Here is a 22493-nt window from a genome sequence, read left to right as displayed (position 1 = left end):
AATTAGCCAGCATGTAATTGAGGGGATGGGAAAAGAAAAGGAAAATCTAATCCTAAAAAGAATCTCTTCAATAAGCTAACTCAATTGAACAGAAAAGCCTCAAGAAAACAAACTTCCATTAATTTAAAGATTGAATATTTATGCAAACAACTTGAATGTCCAGCAACAGAGAAATAGTTAGATTTACTATGGCCAAGTCAGATGATATACCATGCAGTCATCAATAATTACACGTATAAAGTTAAAATAATATTTTAAAAATACTCTATACATGTTATGTTGAAAAAGCAGAATGTTAAAATATCTGGTGTGATCTCAAAAATATAAGGATAAACTAAAATAGAAAAAAAATCAGAAGTAAAAAATACCGAGATTTTAACAGGACATCGCTGGGTAGTGAATTATAGGTGACATTTTTTTCTATTTCTTTATATATTTCTAGGCTTTCTAAATGTTCTGCAATGACTATATTATTTTGATCACTAGAAAAAAGCTTATAAACATAAAATTTTTCAAAGAAAATATTCTCTGAAAGTCAATTTGAAACTAATGTAACAAATCAGAGTAATACTCTACTTTTAAATAGTTGTACAGTTGACACTACACTTGAAAAACATGGGTTTGAACTACGTGGGTCCACTTATACCTGGATTATTTTCACTAAATACATACCACAGTACTACACAATACTCAGTTGGTTGAATCCACGGATACAGTACCATGGACATGGAAGGCCAACTGTAAAGTTAAAAGTGGAATTTCAATTGGTGGGGGGCAGAGGCGGGGCCAAGAGGAGGGATACGTGCCCCTGACCCTCAAGTTGTGCAAGGCTCACCTGTACTGTGCTCTCAGAAAATAACACAAGTAAACAAGTCTTATATACATGATCTATATCACCTGGATCTTTCTAACCAAACTTTTTCAAATAGAAGTAAATGCTAAATGCTTCCATTTTTCACACACTGCTTTTACATATGAACAAAAAAGCCAGCCAAACACAACACTGATCTTTGAGTTATTTCTCTTCCTTATGCAAGAGGAAAACACATTTAGGGCTTATATGATATGGAGAAGAAAAATCAAAAATAGTTCTTAGTATGCTTTATTCTGTATCTTTGATTCCAGATGCTATGACTCAATGCACTCTAGCATATCCACTTATTATGGGGGATTATTTATGGATATTATTTGTGGAGGGAGAGGGGGAATTGCTTTTGGTTTTGTCTTGTTTCTTCATTTTGCTTTAGCAGCATGTGTTTATGTTCCTAGAAAGTCAGATTATCTAGAAAGCGGGTTTCATTTTTTTAATCCTGGTATATGTTGCCATTATCCCACTAACATGTTGACCCAACTTTCCAAAAAATTAAATAATTTTTTCACATCACTTCATAATTACAGACCATGTACAATATAACAGGTGGTTTTGAAAACATGAAAAAAAGGCAAGATTGCTGTCATTAGGTGCTGCACTACCACTTTGTAAAGCTTCAGTGGAATTCCATTTCAAAGACTGTATCCAAGTGAAGACACTATCTTTGAAGCTTAGAGTGGTATACTTGAAGATCACGAAGCACTTTAAAAATCAGCATTTTAAATTCCTGTTTTGAGGGTAAAACACTCAGTGATTCCATAACTGGGGTAAGAGTACCAAATGAATCCTGTGCAGACAGCAAGAATTCCAAATAAGCATTCTTCCAAGTCACTGTCTACTGCACGTTCTTCACATGTAAACCTTATTTAACACCAATCCTGAGAAAACCAACTAAATAAACAGTCTTCATCTTCATTTTCCCCATTTCCCCACTATCCTCAAATCTGACATCTCCTCCACTTTAAAACACACTTGTCTCTTAACACCTCTTTCATTCCAGGCATCTAGCCCCAAATGTCACCCAGTGGTTCTATTATAAGAGGCCTCCTCTGGGCTTTTCTCCCTGAACAGCACTATAGATTCTGGATGAGCATCTCCTACACCTTTTGGACTTCACGGACCCATAAAGCTAAAAACAAAGCAGAACAAAACAAAACAAAAAATATATATATATGAGAGTATTGATATAGGGTTATCAACTTTTTCTCAATAATGTTACTAGAAAGAGTAGGACAGATTTGATTATAGAATAAAAGAGAGTGGAAAAACTCACTGCATAATCCTTATTTCCTCATTTTGTTAAAGACCAGTGGAAATTTCCTAAAAACCTTGGGAACCACTCTTCTGGACCATCCCTTCCTTAGAACCCTTCTCCCCTCACTCTCTTGCCCATTCCCTCAGGTTTTCCTCTGCCCTGGAAGAATAATGGCTCGCTAGTCTACCTTCATAGCCCCCTAAGAGATAAGAGAAGCTTGAAGAAAATATTAACTAAATTAGGAAGCAATCCTGAGTCGCTTAGTAGCTCCACTAGAATAATGTGAAATAAAGAATAAAAGTGCACTGAAAGTGCTTCTGCACATTTTAATAAAACAATGGGAAGGCCATTACTTGTAACAAAGTTGGTGTTTTTATTTTTAAACACCAATATGTGGATTTGGATAGTGGAAAAGGCCTGGATTGTAAGCCAGAACACCAACTTCTAGTCCCAGCTTGGTCTCATTTGAGTCAGACCTATGTGAGTCTGAGAAGGTCATTTAATACTTCTTTATAAATGAAAAGGGGTAAACTAGACGACCTCTTAAAGTAACTACACCTCTAAGAATAAGAATAGAGAATACAATTAATTAAATGTAAAACAGTGTCAATTTTTGTATCCCAACACTTGTGCTTATTTATTAGTTTTACTTTAATTAGTTATATATTTCCAAAAAGGATGTGATGTGGCTTCTAATGAAGGACACATAAGACTGTTATAGCAAAAAAAAGTGACATTCTAAAAATATTACACTACTTTTTTCAAGTTTACCAACCTCATTTTTCACACTCAACATTTTCAATATCAGTAGAAGAAGAAATAGAGTGAGCTGAAAATGGAGTAGGCAAAATAACCTTTCGAAGAAGCAAATCCTAAATATATGTTATAAGCTACTGCTATCTAATAATATTAGCATCAAACCATCATCTCTCGTCTATGTAATAAAATATAAATCAGAGTCTCAGATAAAAACAGTTTTGTAAATTAAAAAGAAAAAAAAAAATAGGGGCTTCCCTGGTGGCGCAGTGGTTGAGAGTCCACCTGCCGATGCAGGGCACACAGGTTCGTGCCCCGGTCCGGGAAGATCCCACATGCCGCAAAGCGGCTGGGCCCGTGAGCCATGGCCGCTGAGCCTGCGCGTCCGGAGCCTGTGCTCCGCAACGGGAGAGGCCACAACAGTGAGAGGCCCGCGTACCGCCAAAAAAAAATTAAAATAAGACAAAACAATATCTTACCATTTAGTGGCTTTTATTTTCTCATTCCTCCAAGTACAATAAAAGTTCTGTGAAAGGCAAATCAGGGTATTCGTTTTTTCTCTCAGCAAAGAATAGCTCTCAGTGTTTACTGAATTTAACTGAAGTGACCTGAATTCTAGGCCCAAATTATCTACAGTTATCTGTTATCACTATAAAAATAAAAAATCCTGATTTCCTATATCCGTCCCCAAACCATGTTTCAGGCCATATATCCCTATATTTATTTTGCGAAAAAACACAGCCAAGCTGATTTAATCTTTCTATTTCTCTACTTTTCCCCATGCCATCCCTACCGTGCAGTGTAACTCGTTGCCTTTAAGTGTCCCCAGAAGTGAACATGGCTCCAGCAGATGACATTCCTGAGATCTACATGTGACCCATTTATAATTAAGTTCAGCTCCAGTTCTGTTATTGACCTTCCCTCATTCCTGTTTAGCTCTTCCTGCTTAATACAACTCTTGAACATCTTTTATACTCTCAGGCTTCCTGCTTCTTTACTCACAAAGTTCTCCTTATCTACTTATATCAAGTGTCTTTGGGGACTACCTCAAAACAGACCTCCCTTGTATGACCCTAGGAGTCATGGTCCTCCTCATTCCTGCCCCACTTACCCACCCACCCATTCATACCCTCCCAAGCACACCTACCCACCCCCTCCACCCATCCCCACACACAAACACACACAATGCGTGCGATATCTCAAAAAGGGGCCAAACTTGGCCCTATTGGCTATTCTCAAACAGTTTCAGGTAAGGAAATCCTCACTTCCTATCTATTAGTCTATCTTCTCCGTTCAGTGCACCAGCTTTGCTTAAGCAGCAAAAGGCAGTGAAGTTATAAGATGAAGTTGTATCTTCAACCCCCAATCACACCTGATGTGAGCCTAGGCAACCTTTGTGTGCCTGGCAAAGCTAAGTACAGGGATACTTATGAGTTTATAATCTATTTGGGGAAGTACATCTTCACAAGGGATGTGGGGGAGGAATTCGGGAACAGCTTTGGTTTGGGCTGTTATGTTACAGCACATTATAGGTACATAGCTTTTGTCATGAAGACAAATTTATTTAAAAAGTTTAATAAGGGGACTTCCATGGTGGCGCAGTGCTTAAGAATCCGCCTGCCAATGCAGGGCACACGGGTTCGAGCCCTGGTCCGGGAAGATCCCACGTGCTGCGGAGCAAACAAGCCCGTGCGCCACAACTACTGAGCCTTTGCTCCAGAATCCGCGAGCTGCAACTACTGAGCCCACGTGCTACAACTACTGAAGCCCTCACGCCTAGAGCCCGTGCTCAAAAAGAGAAGCCACCACAATGAGAAGCCCGCACACTGCAACGAAGAATAGCCCCCCGCTCGCCACAACTAGAGAAAGCCTGCTCACAGCAACGAAGACCAACACAGCCAAAAAAAATAAATTAAAAAAAAAAAGTTTAATAAGCACACTCTGGGCAATATAATGATAGACAAGGAGGCAAAGAATAAAAGACGTTGTGTCTGACCATGTGGCAAATAAAACATGGCAGGGGTGGGGGATGAAGATACATTCAAAATGGTGCTAATAAAGGCAGCCATATATACAAGGAATATAGGACCACAGTAGAGGGAGTGTGACTGGCTCTGGGGAAAAGGGGTGGGGACATTTACAAAAAGAGATATGGCTGGATATACGAGCATCTGTCATTTAGGGAAGGGAGAAAGGCATTCCAGGCAGAGTGTCCACATGTGTGTAAAGATGGGAGCATAGAAGGAGGATTACTTATATCACAAAGTGTGTTTAGGATAAGGGACAGGACATGAGGATGGAGTCTTTAATGGAGGCCAGATTATAACTGGCTTTGTTCAGTGGGCTAAGAAGTTTAGCTTCATCCCAAAGGCAGTGAGGAGCCACCAAAGACGTTTCAGCAGAGGAGTGATAGTATTAGATGATCAGATATCAAACAACTGTTGGTGGATGGTGACTTGGAAAATCTTCCCGGTCTTTCACCCACAAAGAAAGCCCCTCACTAACTTTCCTTTGGGAACGAAAAGCCCCTTACAGCTTGACAAAGAACACAGAACAAAATGATTTCATCCTAACCCATATCTGATCTTTTCCAGGTCCCCTTCCCCATGTCTGGGGAGAATGAGAAAATGGGGAAAAGAAAAGGGAAATAGCATTTACTAAGTATTAGGTGCCAGGAAATGTACTAAGTGCTTCACATACATTACAGTATTATCAATTTAACTCCAAAACAACCTTCTGAGGTAGGTAAAATCATTTCCATTTTAGAGAGGAGAAAGCAGAGGCCAACAAGTTGTCAAAAATCACAGAGTAATAGAATACCAAGGTAAAAAACTGGGATTTAAACCCAGACTTGACTAACTTCAAATATACTCATGTATGTAGCATAATGTAGTTTCCTCACATGCCATCTTAATTTATTCTTACAATAATCTTACATAGTCAAGTGTTACTAGCATCACTTTATAAATAAAGAAATTAAAATTCTGAAAGGTGGTCATAAATATAAGTGCGCCAAGGAGATGAGGTGCAAGAGAAAGACAAGGCAGATGTCCTAAAGACATTTTTAACTGCTTAAAAGTGAGCTACTGAAACAGATACCAAACTTGACAAGATTCTTCCTTAATCCCTCCACTATCCTTAACACTGCATTAATGAACACTGTTTTATTGGTTATGTTATTTTTGTCTATATTAAAGTGAAGGAATAACTATGTAGAAACAAAAATGTACATGTTATGAAAATAGGTAAAGATTGTTTTTCACTACCCCCCCAAAAACATGTAAACCAAAAAGAAGACATGAGAAATAGAGCAATTCTAATCAGAGATAGAAACTAGTAATAATGGCAAGTCCATTTTTATCAAACATTAATTTAAAAGTTTTGTAACTACTTTGTCCTAAATACACTCTGATGGGTTTTTTTGTTTTTGTTTTTGTCATAAAAATGCTTAGAAGAGTTCAAACTGGATACGTACTAAGAAGAGTTTAGATTATAATACAAACACACACTGCTTGCTTTAAAATTGAATTCTTAATAACAATAATATGAAAAATCACACAATTAGATTTTTACATTTGATACTGAGCAAGTAAGAGAACAGTTGCTTTTTTATAGATATACACCAGGCAGCAATGAAGTCAAGAGCAACTTTCTCCACTCAAGGGAAGAAATGGTGATGATGAGTCACTTGAATCTCACTAATGTCACTGTCTCTAATACTGGCAATAAATAAAACCCTCAGTACCAGCAGAATCCATACCAACATTCCCAAATTGAGGATGATACAGAAGTTAGAGACACATGGCAGCATACCATGCTAATCTTGGTAAAAGTAAAAACCAAGCCACCCTTTCTTTCTATACTTACACAATGTCAGTTTTTTTATTAACTTTAAAAGTGTTTGACATTTAATAACCATTAAAATAGATTTTTTTCATTCTAAGTGAAATTAAGGATTTGGGGGGGAATTACATCATTTTCAACTGCTGTAATAGAATAAAATATATTTGACAAAATGAGCATGCTCACTCTCTGCCTTGCCCTTCCTGTGCACCCAACTCAAATTTAGTAAAGCAAATGAAAACAATATCTATAGTTATACATATATAATGCTGTTTTCACCTTGGAAAATTGATATGGAACATAATGAAGATGACAATAATCTGGACCTAATGTTTAACTATCACTACAATAATAATATTATGAAGATTATTCAGATAGCAAAGCAAAAACTGAGAAGAGAAACAGGAATTCTTTGCTTTATTCAGATAACCTAAAAAGATTGGGGAAGGACTAATGGACAAGCAGCTATTACTAATTACAGTACAAATTTTCAATAGTATCTCCAAAACTCCAAAAATACTTTATTGCTTGTATAGCTGAAAACCGTACAGAAGATAGCTATTTTATACATTCAAAGTCACAAAGTTTCAAATAAATGAAGTTAAAATATCTTGTAGGGGCTGCCCTGGTGGCGCAGTGGTTGAGAGTCCGCCTGCCGATGCAGGGGACGCGGGTTCGTGCCCCGGTACGGGAGGATCCCACATGCCGCGGAGCGGCTGGGCACGTAAGCCATGGCCACTGAGCCTGCGCGTCCGGAGCCTGTGCTCCGCAACGGGAGAGGCCACAACAGTGAGAGGCCCACGTACCGCAAAAAAAAATATATATATATATACATATATATTATCTTGTAAATTGCTAAAACTAAGATCTATGCAAACTGTAATTTAACAATACATTTACACTGTTCATATGACAATGAGAATAAAATCCCAGATCATGATTGCTGAAAATACTTCTGAGAAAAACTATCAGGAAGGATTTCTGAGGCCCTAGTAATAGAATAATTATTCTCACATAATCTGATTAAACAAAATAAGAAAGTGAGTGATTCTGACATAGCTGTAGACATGAACATTTAATAGCACTTTTGATAATACTGAAATATTATTTTTCTCCAACTCTGGGTTCCCCAGGAAGAGACAAGTCTGCTTGACTACTTAGGACCTTAAACAAGATCCCTCTTTCTATTTGCTCCCCCATTTTCTCTTTTTTGTCCAGGCAATTCCAGCACACATATAAGGATTAGTCACAAAGATGGATGGAACCACATGGTCCCTACCTTCAGGTATACGAATGTCTAACCTTCCAAAACAAAGGGTTTTTTTTGTTTGTTTTGTTTTTTGTTTTAATTTATTTATTTTTGGTTGCATTGGGTCTTTGTTGCTGCACGCAGGCTTTCTCTAGTTGCAAAGAGTGGGGGCTACTCTTCGTTGCGGTGCGTGGGCTTCTCATCGTGGTGGCTTCACTTGTTGCAGAGGCCAGGCTTCAGGTGCACGGCCTTCAGTAGTTGTGGCACGCAGGCTCAGTAGATGTGGCTCTTGGGCTCTAGAGCATAGGCTCAGTAGTTGTGGCACATGGGCTTAGTTGCTCCGTGGCATGTGGGATCTTCCTGGACGAGGGCTCGAACCCGTGTCCCCTGCATTGGCAGGCAGTTTCTTAACCACTGCACCACTAGGGAAGTCCCAAAACAAAGGTTTTTGAAGACAACTTGAGATTAAGCCTTCAAAAACTTCTTTCACAGATGACTTGATCTGTTATAACTTTTTTTTTTATTTATTTAATTTATTTTATTTTTGGCTGCATTGGGTCTTCATTGCTGCACGCGGGCTTTCCCTAGTTGCGGTGAGCGGGGGCTACTCTTCGTTGCGGTGCGTGGGCTTCTCATGGGGTGGCTTCTCTTGCTGCGGAGCACAGGCTCTAGGTGCACAGGCTTCAGAAGTTGTGGCTCGCGAGTTCTAGAGTGCAGGCTCAGTAGTTGTGGCGCATGGGCTTAGTTGCTCCGCAGCATGTGGGATCTTCCCGGACCAGGGCTCGAACCTGTGTCCCCTGCATTGGCAGGCAGATTCTTAACTACTGCGCCACTAGGGAAGCCCCGTTATAACTATTTTGATTATTTAAGCTCTCCTGTAGTGTAAAGATAATATTTCACCTTTCTCTTACATGGCCCAAAATACAAAACAATGTAGCATTTGTGTAAAAAATCTCAAAAACTAGAAATAAGAAAGTGAATAATTCCTTTACTAGATTAAATTCCTATGATTTTTTTAGTATCTCTTTTGCAGGGTACTGTAAGAGGGATCTCTGTGGTGATGAAATAGTTCTATATCTTGATTGTGGTGGTAACTGCATGAATCCACACATGAGAGAAAATGACAGAACTATATACACAAACTGTACCAATGTCCACTTCTAGGTTTTGATATCATACTATAGTTGTATAAGATATAACCAATGGGTGAAACTGGGTAAAGAGAACACAGGACCTCTCTGGTACTATCTTTGCAAATTCCTATTTATCTACAGTTTCGTAAAAAAAAAAAAAAAAAAAAAAGCGGGGGCAGCTTCTCACAGAAATCATAATATCTCAATGCCAAAAGTATAGGAAAAACATAGAAAGAGTAAAGAGGAAAATCATTCCCGCAAATTTAAAAGATCAGTGTGGGTAAACATCAGAACAGCAAGTAAACCAAAGCAGGTGGACAATGGTTATAACCTGAAGATTTGATGGGACTGATTATAAGCTTCTGAATATAAGCTTAATGGGACTAAACATGATGGGAATATGACAACCAAACTACTATCTGTATGTCAACCCATATCCTTTCCTGGGGTCTGAAAATATATTCTATAAAGACCTACTATATGTAAGAAATTATTTTGAAGTCTTAAATTTTATTTTAAAAACTATGTATTTTGCATTGGATGTCATATTCACCATCTTTTTATGATCTTAAACATTTAATTTACCATATAAGTGACTTAACTACTTCCTTCAAAAAAAATTGTTTAGTGTATTTGACATTCCAAGAAGATAGTCATGTTTACCTGTGGCTTGGAGCCTTCTAACATAGCTCAGAGTACCCCAGTTGGAGAATCATCATCTTATTTTACAGCTCCAAAGTGGTGATTTACAAATCATTTAGGCTGGCCTACTCTGAGGTAGACACTAGACCCCTGGTGATTAGGCTATCTTGGGGAAAATTCTTAGAAGAGGGATAACTGCTAGCACTCTATAATTTCAGCTGTGATTTACTGGAAAAGGGCTTATCCTAAGAACCAAGTACCTCCTGTAAACAGAGCCTCCCTGGGAAATATAACTCAAATGCTATCTCATCTCAACAAGAAGCAATAAAGCAAGCATTTTCACAAACATACACATACAAGAGTAGGCTTCCTGCATAATTGGCAGCTGTTGTGCTTGAAAACACCTGGTTTTTAAAGTTTTCTGGGAATTTAGGAAAATTAAAGGAAAGGGTCCAAGACTACAAGCCTTCTTAAGTCATTCCCAAACAGATTCACATCTCTTGAGAAGGTCAGATAAAGGATGCTTTTATCACCTAAATGTAATTAAAAATTAAAACTGACTTCTACAACCAGCATTTCAGAAAAGCGTTACAGTGCACCAGAAGGTGTTTACTTTGGTTTGAGCACTCTCTGAGAGTTCTGAAGCCTAGCGGGGAATATGTTTCAGGTTTGGTTCAGAAAAGCTGAACGTTCCCCTCTGGAAGCTGACTAGGCTGTGAGTGCTTCTTAGAAGCAGGAGATGCTCCAAGAGGTTGTCAAATCATTGACTGGTGTGTTAAATTGAAAATAAATAAATTTTTAAATCATTACTATATACAGAGAGTATAATTTGTTTAAAAGTGTTTCTGCTTTGTGTTTTATTTTTTTCCTCCAGTAAGTGTAAAAAGATAAGGAGACCCAAAGTATATTTAGGAATACATTATTTGAGGTTATTTTTTCACCAATGATAACTGGACTCAATGCACAGGAGTAAGAGAGCACAGCCTATGTAGAGTTATAAATTTACCAACAGAGGCTGGACCAACATAATAAAGCCCTAAAACTGAAGAAGTTCATGAATAATATTCTATGCAAAGGTTGTAAAAAAGCAAAAAGCTATCCGTAATATAGAAAACATTCACATGTGATATTGTATGGAAATGGAAAAGTCAAAGGGTATAGAATTTTCATTATCTGTTTTTAAAGGATTCATAACTCTTCTAAAGTTTTTCATGACTGAACATCTAAAACATAAAGTATCTGTAATATACTCCTAACCAAACTCGTAATTAATACTGAGAGCAAATTCCCATTATGAGTAAAACCCAACATTTTAAAAATTGAAACCACATTTATAAGCAAGTAGTTGGGGAAAAATTATGCTGAGCTCAAAATACAAGGTTTCTATGAAAGATAAATCACCTTTCTTATCTGAATTGCTCAGATCAAAATATCAAAACAATTAAATCACAATTTTGTCTGACATCAATATCCCATGCAACAGTGCAAAACAGACAACCCTGATTTCGGGCATACTGTTTGCTTTTAACTGGCAAACAAATTGAACAATGAATCAAATTTTGCTAGAGAAAACATGAGGCACACTGCCAGATCACAGAGGTCAAGGAATTCATCAAGACTCGCTTTCTATACAACTGTATGTTTTTGGCTAAGGAAGAAAAGAAATCACCCATTCTCTCATATAAATACAAAAATACACTAACATAAGGACAGATATTTAACTGCTTCTATATCAAATGTGACTAGAAATCACATATAAAATGAATCACACTGATTTTATAGTTATACGTGCTTGAATTTTTATGTATACATATCTTATATGTGTTCGTATGTGTAGACAGGATAAAAGGGGAGATTAAAGTTTTGTGTTTACAAGCCTAGTTCTTCCATGTTGCTATCTCATCTATTTCTTTGAATATGCCATGTAAAAAGTTACAGCATCATATTTTTGAGCTGTAGGAAGCCCTAAAATGATCTTGGGCTACCTGCTCATTTTTCAGTTAAAAAAACCAAAGGCGAGAGAAGACAAAGAACACAAAAGCGATCTGGGGACAGAACTGGGACTAGAACTCTGGGCCCCTGACTCCTAATCTTTCGCACCAAACAATCATGTCATATCCTAATGACATGGACTCCTGAAAACTCGTAAATATTGTCAAAAGAAACAATAATAGACTCCTATTGGTATATCATTTTATATTTATTTTCTTTTTAAGTACAGCGTTCTACTTTCAAAAATCCACTAAGGCTTCATGAGAAAATTATGATGTACTAGAATTTTCTACCCAGGCATATTTGGATTTCACACACTATTCACCTCTAATGTACATTCAGGATTAGTCAGCATCCTAAAGCCTTTACATCTATAATCACAATATAGAACTTTACTTAAGTGCAAATCATTGATTTATGAATTTTCATTCTCTAATTGACTAAATTTTTTTCATATATATATTTTTCTATGTATCTAAAGGAAATGCAACATTACAATTAAGAATATAGATGCTAGATGCTGTAACAGGATTGCCTGTCTCCACTACTTAGTACTATGTAACCTTGGGCAAGTTAATGTATGCCTTAGTTTCATTTGTAGAAATAATAGAACCCACCTAGTAGGGTTTTGGTGATGATTAAATGAGTTAGTACATACAAACCAAAACAACAGTGCTGGCTCTTAGTAAATGCCCCAAAATTACTAACTTTTAGTCAGCTAATAGAGTAACATATTGGAGCTAAAGGAATATCAGAGACCATATAGAACAGGACTTGGCAAGCATTTTGTAAAGGGCGAGAGAGTAAATATTTTAGGCTTCTCAGCCACACCATCTCTGCCTCAACTACGAAAATATAATCTATGACAAATGCAGACACAGACAATAAACTGATGGATGTAGTTGTGTTCTAATAAGACTTCACTGTTCATGAAAACAGGTAGCAGGCTGGATTTGGCCTGAGGGACAATGTTTGCAGCCTCCTGATGTAGAATAACAGCCACACTCTACTGAGAAAGTAAAGAACAGAGAGGTCAGTTGAGTAACAGAAAGTCAGCCAGCAAAGCACTGGCAGGTACAGAACTAGAAGCAAGAATTCTACAGTTGGCTCAGTTCAATGTTCTTTCTACATCTCCACATAGGAGAGGCTTCATGAAATCTCCCTATCCCGATCTACAAACAGAAACAATTGCTCCCTTCCCTACTCTCACACAACATACAAGTTTGGCAGAAAACTGATAGGTTTTGAAGAGTGATAAGTACACTGGAGTTCATTATGCTATTCTTTCTACCCTTGAGTGTCTGATAATTTCCACAATAAATTAAGAAAAGAAAATCAAAGCATTCAGTTCTCTTCATATGGCATTTATCAATTCTTCAGAATATTTGTGTACGTTCTTTTCTTCTCTACTAGAGACGGTAATTTGAAGGCAAGGATCATGTCATTTGCATCTTGGTATCACCATTTCTTGCCAAGACCTCACACAAAACCCTATTTTATAATTATGATTTAATAAACAAATGGTCCCTAAATAACTGAAGGAAAGTCATGTCAAACAAGGTACTATTTCCAACTGCAAAATTCTCTCCACCTACTAAGTGCAGTGGCTTAGTATCCATGAGCAGTGTTGTCAAGATGCTCTTTCCTTACACCCAATTTGTTGCCAATACAGTTTTCATTACATCATTTTCAAAATCCAACTGAAATCTATTCCTAGCTAACATCTCTTTCCAGGTCTAATACCACCCCTCCATAAGTAGATTCACCACCAGCAATAACACGGTTCTCTATTAGATCACACTTGGTACTTAAAAAGTAAGCTATCTCTTTGATATGATAATAATATTTTTAGAACATTACTGTAGTTAGCCAGCAGCAATGGAGGTAAGATTCAATGTTTTTACTGTCCTCACCATAGCCTTTCTCAGACTTCATGATATAATCTTGCTTACCTTACTTCCCCCTTCACCTCTAGCTACCTTCTATTTTATAATCTCAACTTTCTTTCTAAGTCTTCTCTCAAGCAGAAATTCGACAAATTCTGAGAATCTCAAAGTATTTTCTCATCAAATACATCCGTGACCAAATGGGAAAAAGATAACCATTTCCTACAAATTTCTTATGCACTGTGTGCCACTCATCACAATGAGAAGGAATCCAAAGAGAACATGCACACACACCCACCTGCACCTGTGTCCACACAGTTTTCCTTCTCTCTTATTAGTATAGATAAATAGCCCATAAGCCTAGAAACAGATAGCCTCTCCTGTTCCATCCTTAGAATACTGCTTCCCTCTCTCTCTCCTGCATCATTTTTCCATCTCTACTGACTCTTTCTCAGAAGCATAACATACTTTTTTTTTCTTTGCACATCTTTAAAACTCTTTATATCACATGGCCCTCCAACTAATGATCCAGTTCTCTCCTTTCCTTTTCAATAAAAATCTTCAAGGGATGTATACCATTACCCTCTAACTCCTCTGCTTCTGCTGCTTTGCCAAACATTCCAAACAAGGCTTCACCACCCACCACTCCAAGGAAACTGATATCATCAAGGTCATCAATGATTTCCTTTGCTAAATCAACTCTCAATCCTCAACTTTGACAATCTCCCTACTTTTTCAAACATTTCCTTCATTTGGCTTCTGTGATTCCACACTCCTGCCCTTCCCCTTACGTAGCATACAGCTAGCTCTTTTTCAGAATCTTTTGCTGGTAGCTCTTCATCTCTTAATGTTGAAGGCCCCCAAGGCTCAGTTGTTGGTCCTCTTCAGTTTTCTAACCCCACATATTTTCGATGAATCTACCTATCTCTTTGCTTTTAAAACCAGTTGTAGGTTGAAGAATCCTAAATGCATATCGTTAGCCTGGCCTTCAGACCATCTGCTTGACATCCCCACTTGGATATTTAAAATGCATCTAACCCTTAATATGTCCAAATCCAAATTATTAATCTTCACCACCATGTCTTTCTCCTGCTATCTTTCCCATCTGAGTAAATGTAAATTCTGTCTTTTCAATTGCTTACGTGATCGAGTTCTCCCTAATTTCTTTGCTGTCACACTCCATATCTAATCTGTCAGCAAATCCTGTGGAACATACTATCAAAGCACATCCAGCATATGAACTTTTCACCACCTCCACAGTTACCATCCTGGTCTAAGCCACCATCTCTGTCACATGGATTATCATAATTGCACAACTGGCACCCCTACTTCTGCCCTGGCCTTCCTTCAATCTGTTCTCAACACAGTAGCAAGAGTAATGGAATTCAACAGTTCTGTTGGACTGTTCTGATCAAAACACTCCAAAGGCTTCCATATCACTTCAAGTAAATGCCAGAGTCATTACAACAGCTTACTAGACCATGCAGTACTATCTAACCTCTATTTCATTTAAGACCACATAACCTACTTTCCTCCTTCCTCTACACCACTCCACTCCACTGGCTTCTTTGAACACACCGAAATGCAGGGCCTCTGCATTTTTATCTTCTCTGAGACTGGAAAACTCATGCCCCAAATATCACCTGGCTCACTGCCTCATCTGCTTCAAGTCTACTGAAATGTCACCTACTCTGGGGGCCTTCCCTTATAATCATATTTGAAACTGCTAAACACATGCACACACACCTTTTCTTGCTTTATGTTTCTTCATAGCACTTAGTACAGATATACCTCATTTTACTGTGCTTCTCTTATTACTTCACAGATAATGCTTTTTTTTTTTTTTTTTTTTTTACAAATTGAAGGTTTGTGGCAACCCTGCATTATCAGATGATGGTTAGCATTTTTTTTTTAGCAATAAAGCATTTTTTTTTAAGATATAATGCTATTGCACCCTTAATAGACTGCAGTATAGCATAACATAACTTTTTATATGCACTGGGAAACCAAAAAATTCCTGTGACTTCCTTCATTGCAATATTCCCTTCATTGTGATGGTCTGGAACCAAGCCCGCAGTATCTCCAAGGTATTCCTGTACAGTATCACCTTATATTTTTCTATGTATTATATATAATGTTTCTCTCCACTAGAATGCAAATTCCAAAAAGGCAGTACTTTATTCCAGTGCCAAAAACAATGCTTGGCACACAGTAAACATGATAAATATTTGTTGACTTAATTAATAAATGAGTATTGAGCTCTCTATGTGAATCTGATAATGCTTTTTGTAAACAATAATTGTACCATTTCACTCTTGTTGGTCCTATAATAGTCTATAATACTCTTTGTATGGTACCAGGAATCATAAGATCATTCTTGTGAAGAGGAATTTCTCTTACATTCCCTGTAAGTCCTGAGAACAGAGATTACTGCCAGTTGCAAAGATGAAAAACCTGAGTAGTTTGAGGTGAAAGTATTTTTTTTTTTTAGAAGATGTGGGGGGTAGGAGTTTATTAATTTATTTATTTTTGCTGTGTTGGGTCTTCGTTTCTGTGCGAGGGCTTTCTCTAGTTGTGGCAAGCAGGGGCCACTCTTCACCGCAGTGCACGAGGCTCTCACTATCGTGGCCTCTCTTGTTGCGGAGCACAGGCTCCAGACGCGCAGGCTCAGTAGTTGTGGCACACGGGCTCACTTGCTCTGCGGCATGTGGGATCTTCCCAGACCAGGGCTCGAACCCGTGTCCCCTGCATTAGCAGGCAGATTCTCAACCACTGCGCCACCAGGGAAGCCCTGAGGTGAAAGTATTTTTGAAAGATCTCTTCTTTCTATTAAGAATTCTTAAAGGGGAAAATAAAGAAAATGAGGAAAATTCTACTCAAATATCAAAGCCCAGTTTCAAACCTAACCTTTTCATTAATCCTTTCCTCCCCCATTCACCCAGAGCACTTGGTACCACTATCCCAGTGCTCACCATGGTCCCTTCTAGGTATGCACTCTCTGGACGACAGGAACTGGATCTCTTTTCTCTCTTAGTCCTTCACCAGCTCTCCATGATTGACATTCAAAGAAATGTTAGTGGATTGAACTGAATGGAATGAATACTACAAGAACCTATGATGTAACTGCTTGTTTGTCAAGATGTAGTCCATCAACAGAAGCAACACCATGCTCTAAGTTCCTAAGGTTGGTTTCAAACAAACCCTTGTCCTCTGTACAGCATGGCCAACTGAGGCAACAGGACACACAGTCCAATAACTTAATCACACATACAGGTCCAGGATCCAATACTCTGCTCCTCAAGATGCACAAGCCACGGTAAGCAGTCTTGCTAAGGACGACAGAACAGGAAAGGATACTGTCTGTGTGCCTGTTATTCTAACAGTGCGGGGCAAAAGAAGACAAGACACCAAAGGATGAGATACCCAATAAAGAGGGAAAAAATAATAATAATAATAGTAAGTGTGGATAAAGAAAGGGGGAGGGAGGACTAAAGGATGAAGAGGATGGGAGAGTGAGACCGTGGGGGAGATGTGGTAGTAAGAGCCAGACACTAGGGTAGAAAGCAGCGCAGGCGCTAATCACAGGCTGCTCCTTCAACATTCTCTCCTAAACTTCCTAGAGCAAGCGACGGTGCGCGTCCTCAAGAGAGGCGTTCCACACGCGAGGGCGCCCCTCGGGCGAGCCATCCCTAAAGCAGGGTCAGCAGCGCCGCTGTCTACCCCGGCGGGCGTGCGTGCGTGCGTGTGTGAACGTGTCAGAAACGGGCTCTCTGGAGCTTCGGGTCTCTGCACTTAGACGACCGGCTTCGGGAGATGAGCGGGGGTCGCGAGGCGGGGCCGCGGGCTGCTCCGGCCGGCGCGTGCCCGGGAGCGGCCGGAGCCCGGTGCCCCGCGCGCCGCCCCTCCAGGTCGCTCCCGCCCCGCCGCCGCCGCCGCCCGAGCGCCCCTCCGCCCGGGGACCTGACACCCGATCGGCGCGCCGGGACCCACGCAGGGGTGCGGCCCGCGCCTCAGCCTCGCCGGTCCGGTCGTGGGGACGGGAGGGAGGGCCGGACGGCTGGGCCGAGGCCGCGCCGCCTCCGAGCGTCGAGCTGGTTGGGGCAAAACTTTGGAAACAGAAGGACTCGAATTACCTGAGCGGCGCGGGCGCGGGCGCGGGCTCGTCTGCGGTACGGCTGCCGGGCGCGGGCCGGGTTTTCAGCAGCCGTAAAGCGGGAGGAGCGCGCGAGCTCTCGCCGCCGAGCTGCTGCCCCGGCGCCTCCGCCGCGAGCGTCAGCCGCTTGGCAAGGAGCGGGCTGGGCTGAGTCATAATAAAAGACACGTTTGCCGAGCGAAGCGGGAAGGGGGCTTGAGGAGCCTTGTTAAATGGCAACAGGCTCAAGAATAGGGAAGGTTTTTTTTTTTTTAAATGGGCAAAACTGGAAAACTTGCCCCATGGTAGGAGAGAGATGAGCTTCTTTTATAATTTGAATATATTTTACAAGTACTTTTCTATATCTAATAAGACTTCTTAAAGATTACTTTTTTAAGTGCATTGCCTCCGGACAGGTAGCTAGCTGGGTATAGTGCTGAGCCTCGTCCCTTCCAGCTTCAGGACCTTATTCTGCAAGTTACTTGAGTTCGTACCTTTGTTTCTTTCATCCCTTGAACGGGGTAATAAAGCCATGTCCTTAGGGCGGGAGAATATTGAGAGAGTACTTGGCATTGTGCTTGCAGTTTGCACTTACTAAAGCTTAATTATGAGTGAAAAATAAAAGGGGGGATAAGTGAACAGCTTTAAAAGGAAGAAGACAGAAAAATAAGGCAAGGATTTTTTTTTTTTCACGAGGGATAAATGAGACAAATGTCTCAATGGAAGAAAAGAAACTGGAACCTTCAAGAAGCAAATGAGGCCGAGAGATGTAGCTGAGATGGGAGAGGGAAAAAGTGGGGGGGAGGAGAAAAACCAATAAAACTAGGCCCAGTGGCCAGAAAGCTGAAGCTTCATGGGGGGAAGGGAGGAGGAGTGTGTTTATTTGCTATTTAGAAAAGCATGACAAACTCCCTCTACTGAGGGAGATTTTTTTAAATATTTAAACAGATAAACAACTGTTTAAAAATGAGCCCCAAATGAGGAGCCTTTGCTCCAATGAATGAGATTTGGCAGTTCTGCAAAATGAGGAAATTCTTCCCGTGCTGCCTCCTAGGGGGGTTGAGTCATCAAACCATAGCAAAAATTAGTGGGCTGGATTCCTGAAAGGCATGCCAGATGGATGCATTCTGCTTAGTTTTAATAACTGTATTATGCTCCATCTGTATTGTCAATTTTGGAAGAAAGGAATCTGAATAAAGATTTGAGGAGTGAACTTGAAAATAAAAGCCAAACTAGTTACTTAATGTATGAGTATCCACCCACAATGAGCATGCAGTTAAAGATTCCAAGTAACAATTTCTCCCACTTTCATTCTCCCTCCCCTTTGCTTCTGCTTTCACTGTATTTCTACTTTTGCTATATTATTTTTGTACAATGGAACTACCTAGGGGAAAGGTGGTTTTAATTAATACTAAGGAATGGAAGGAATTTTAGCTAGGCCTCTGTAAGTAGGGTCAAACTTTTTGAAAAGAAGATTTTTCAGTTGAAGTTTTAATGAGAGTAAGGGTAAATTGACAGATGTGAAATCAGAAGTTGTTTTAGACAAACAAGAAAACAGTAATAGAACTGTTGTGCAAGAATCAAAAAGAAATCAGAAACGGTTCTAGTCCGTAATTAACTGTAAGCACCAAAGGCTAGAGGAAATTTTTTCTATCAGATAAAGAAAGATGGGTGCCTTGCTCTACCACCCAGCCTTTCAAATAGGAATAAAAGAAAGAAAAAAAAGAGAGGAGAAAGAAGAAAAAACAATATAGAAAAACAAAACAAAGAAAAACCTCTATCAGATTCTTGTAGAAGAATTTCTACAGATTTGCATTTTCCTAGGAGATCTCCTACAGGGTAAAATACTTGTAGGTGCCTCTTTCGGTGTAGAAGCACAAGCAAAATATTTGAGGAGGTTAAATTTTGTAGAATTGGGGAAAACCCTAAGTAAGATAAGAATCCCACTCTGTTTCTGTTTTGCTAAACCTTGGGGCTGAGGCAAACAGACTATCATTAAACCTGTATTAAAGTGAAACAAAGAGATAAAATCTCAAATGGTGTGAAGCCCTTAAACTAAAAGGAGCAAGAAAACAAAACCCAAGCCCAAAAATAGAGAAAGATTAGGAAGATTTTCTAAGGGAACTTTTGAACTTTCTGCAATATGAATACTTATGACTTGCTTTAGACAAATAGACAATATAAACCAAAGCTGAGAACCAAGAAGATCTGGTCAGTTCAGATAAAAAAGCCTTCCTTGCCTGAAATGTTTTGGTCTGAGGTAATTCCATTCATTTTAGGTAGAGACAAAAATTCCCCACATGATTTTGTGTGCCCATAAACACCTCAATCACCTGAATCCACTTGAATGCACTTTTTAGTTTGACTTCTCGCATTCTGTAAACTAAACCTTGACTCAAGGCCTTTTGAGCATTTTGTGAATTTATCCAAAAGTAGATTTAGACTAGTAAGCATTTGCTTTTAAAACTTTTAAATCCATCATTAATTACTGTTAATAATGTAAAGCATAGAGTGATCTGCTTTTCAAGGCGTTTTATAGATAGAAAGTTATAATTAAATTATATCCATTTGATAACATTACAAGTCCCTTTTACACAACTGACTTTAACCTTAGTGTGTTAATATGATTTTTATTTAAGATTTCATATAAGATTATATTGGAAAGGATTCATTGTTTTGACTGCAAAAGACTGTATTGTTCTTTCTAACTTAAATCTTCAGGGTAGTAAGGATTTCATGTCACATTCTGAACAGTGTTACAACATCATCTGTTGCTAAATTACCATGTAACAGAAGCACTAGTTAAACAGGTAGACAGCTTTAACAAATTCATAGTTTTCTAAACTAATTTCATATACTAAAGACTGTATCAGAGCCGAAGTGAGATTCCCCAGCCAAATTTGAACTTTAGCTGAGAACACTGTGTTCCAAGATTGCTAGTTAATCCAGCTCAGTAGGGGAGGACAATCTTAAAGATACAGATCCTTGTTCTGCCCTGTCAACAGCGCATATGTACTTATGGAATCCACTGTACGTATTTTAGAATAGGTCTACATGAAACTATTCAAGCCTAAAAATCAGCACTCTGGTCACTTTAGACAATTGCGGTAGGTTGAAGAATGGTCACTTTATGGGTTTGGTTTTTGGACACTGTCACAACTAGAAATTCTCAGGTAATTAAAATTTTCATTGGAAAAACAAACAACTTTAGGAAATAGGCATTCTCATACATTTCTGACTGGAGTGTAAAATATTTTACCCCCCTACAGAGAACTCTTTAGTAACAATCAAAATTACAAACACCAGGATTATATTCCCCTGGAACCACCAAATTGCTTTTGGGAGTTGATGCTATAGAACTAATGCATGTACAGTATTATTCATTGTAATAACAAAAGTTTGGAAATAACCTAAAAGTCCATCTATAGGAGACTGGTAAAATTAATTATAATACATTCATTCAATAGAATGTACTATATGCAGTTTTTGGGGGAAAAATAAAGAAACAGAATGAGGAACTTTTCTGTAAACAGGTTTGAGAAATAGAACAAGATATATAAAGTGAAAGAAAAACAAGGTACGGAACAGTGTGTAAAATATAGTACCTTTTGTATAAAGAGGAGATATGGTTATATTTACTTGCACGTGCATAAAGAAATTCTGGAAGGAAACATAAGAAACTAGCAATAGTTACTCATATAAAGGGGAGCTCAAATGTGCTGACTGGACTGAGAATGGGGTAAAAAGAGACTTTCACTACATACCTTTCTGTTTTCTTTTGGGGGGCTGTGTAAATATATTATCTGTTTGAAAAATCAGGTTTAAAAAAAGAAAACAAATGCTAAATAGTATGCATAATGTGTAAAAAGATAAAGTTGGAAAAGTTATTTTGAAATTGAATAATCTCCCTGTCATAATCCCAAAGCACTGAAATTTACTATTAAGAATTCCTAACTAAACTATGAATTCTATTTACATCTGTTTTGACTATAAAGGTCTGTACTATTTGAAAATATCAGGTAAACCTTCACACACAAATAAAATTCATATTCATTTCTCTCTAATGATTTTAAAGTTCCCAGTAATAGAGAAATTAATGCATAAAGTACAGTGTATTTTATGGTAATAGACTGTCCGTTTTCTTTTGCTGCAAATACTGGATAGTAAGTAGCAAGTACTAATATTTTAATTCTGTAATGACTAAAAGAAAATACTTCTTACATTAAAGTACCTTTGGTCTGCAGACTCTCTGTAATTGTTAACTATATAAAGTCCCTGCTATTTCCAATGCTTTTCAAGAAATTAATGGCCTCAGTGTGAGGAACTCAATGAAAAATAAGTAAATAAATTCAAATCACTCGGCTTACAGAGTGTTTTGAGTTTTTGCAGAAATTTTTTGTGTAAAGAAAGTTACTTAGCTGAGAAAGTGGCATCCAGGAGGTGTTGACAATGTGTGTATGACTTCTTGAATATTAAGCAGGGTGGCAGAAGCTGTTCGTTTCATTGATGTTGGTGTGCCCCATACATTTCTCAGTCTCCCATGCAGTTATATTAGTCATGTGACTGAGTTCTGACCAATGCAGTGTGGATGACAGTATGCCATGCTGTCTTTATTTGTTGAGCCGGATGGTTGGAGAAATTTCAGCAGAGGATTCTAAGTACTGTATCTCTCCATATCAAGTCAGCAAAAATAACCACACTCTTTAAAGAGAGGCAATTTCATACCAAGGCAAT

This window comes from Pseudorca crassidens, chromosome 5, assembly GCF_039906515.1.
Source record: "Pseudorca crassidens isolate mPseCra1 chromosome 5, mPseCra1.hap1, whole genome shotgun sequence".
Taxonomy (NCBI): Eukaryota; Metazoa; Chordata; class Mammalia; order Artiodactyla; family Delphinidae; genus Pseudorca; species Pseudorca crassidens.
This window is presented reverse-complemented; position numbering follows the sequence as displayed.